The sequence below is a fragment of the Ictidomys tridecemlineatus genome, unplaced genomic scaffold (genome assembly GCF_052094955.1).
Source record: "Ictidomys tridecemlineatus isolate mIctTri1 unplaced genomic scaffold, mIctTri1.hap1 Scaffold_769, whole genome shotgun sequence".
Lineage (NCBI taxonomy): Eukaryota > Metazoa > Chordata > Mammalia > Rodentia > Sciuridae > Ictidomys > Ictidomys tridecemlineatus.
Genome location: NW_027525642.1, coordinates 52,298 through 53,984, shown reverse-complemented (window position 1 = coordinate 53,984; position 1,687 = coordinate 52,298).

Sequence of the window (1,687 nt, the reverse complement as noted above, 5' to 3'; positions counted from 1 at the left end):
TTTGTGTGAGTGTGTTTCTGTGTTTTTATGGTTGTTGGATTATGTTTCCTGTTTTACCATGCAGGTTCTAATAAGAGCAGCTTAACCACTAAGATGTTGTTAGTTATGCATGTAAATGTTAATGGTTGTGTTACAGAACTTTGGCCTTATTTCTTTGTGGAAGCTGGTTAAGGAGTTGGTATACTGCTGTCATGTTTAAGTCTGATGTGGAAATTTAAAGTCTACAGGACAAGCAGTAGAAAAGGAAGACAGTACAAAGCAGGGCAGACAAAAGAAAGACAAAACCCCAAAGCATGAGCTGTGACCCCACAAGAGAAAACAAAAAAAAGTCAGTCTGTTTGTCTATAGAATTAGGCACTAAGGTTCTTCTTTTTGTATTGGCTCTTTTGAGTTCTACAAAATATTAGGAATTCTTTTGACATAATTAAAAAGCATAAAATAGGCCTCAATTCAGTCTCCATACTTCCCATTTCCCCTCTCCTCCTCTCTTCCTCTGATTCCTTCCCTCTGCTCTGCTGATATGCTATTTATTTATGGTTTTTTTATTAGTTACTTGTGGCTATACATAAAGATGAGATCCATATGGTATGTTCATACAGGCACATTGGAAATTTAGGTCAGATTTCTAATGAAGCTGAATGCACACCATTAGCCCAGAATTCCAAGAGCCTAAGGGAGAATCATGGGGAAGATTAAGTAACTGCAGGCCCAGCCACTGCTCCTTACCAGTGAGGTGTGAGCCAGCAGACCAGCAAAAATGTATTAGTACTACAGGATGGCTGCTTCCCTTCTGCTCTCTAATCTCCCAGGAAGCTCCTCTTGAGACCCACCTTAAACAGAAACGATGGATTAGAGGGAATTTGGTGAGATGTAGTTCATCCTGGAAAACATCACACATCACAAAGTCACTGCAGTCCATCTTCTGTCTTTTTGGTACACATGCACACCTCCATAAGTCAGGTTAACCTTCAAATACAAAAATGATACCTGTGTAACTAAATACAATACATGCAGCATGAAGGCAAACACCTTAACCCTTTCTCCAGAAGAAAACCCAAAGTTCTTTACGTTGCCTACAGGAGACATTCATTCCTCTGATACATGTGTTCCCTTTATTATCCTGGAAGTACAAAATTTTCTGGATAATATATATGAAAAAAATATTCTTATGAAAACCACCCATGGGATAGAGATTCTTATTCCAAAAAGGGTTAACCAGTAGTTTGGATATCAGCCCCTGTTTCCTCACTCAGTCCTGGCATCTGCCCAATATATCCATGAACAAACTGGACATGGCATCTGGGGTAAAGTTTATCCCTGGATTCATCATGATAAACTTACACTCACCAAGGCAAATCTGTCTGAAGCCACTGCTGAATACCCATGGCTAACAGCAAAGACAATCGTGAGTTCCCAACATCACACCATTCCCTGGGATAATCAGCCAGCCACTGCATAGCACATTGATGACATTGGACCACATTCAGCATGAAAGGGACACTCCTTTTTTTTCTGGACTGGACACTCACTCTTGGTATGGATTTTGCTTCCTCTCATGAAGTGCTGCTGCCAGAACTACCATCTCTGGACTCACAGAATGCTTTATTCACCATAAGGGTATTCCATGCAGCATTGCTTCTGAACAAGGAGCTCCATTCACAGCAAACAAGTGTGTAATGTGGCCTGT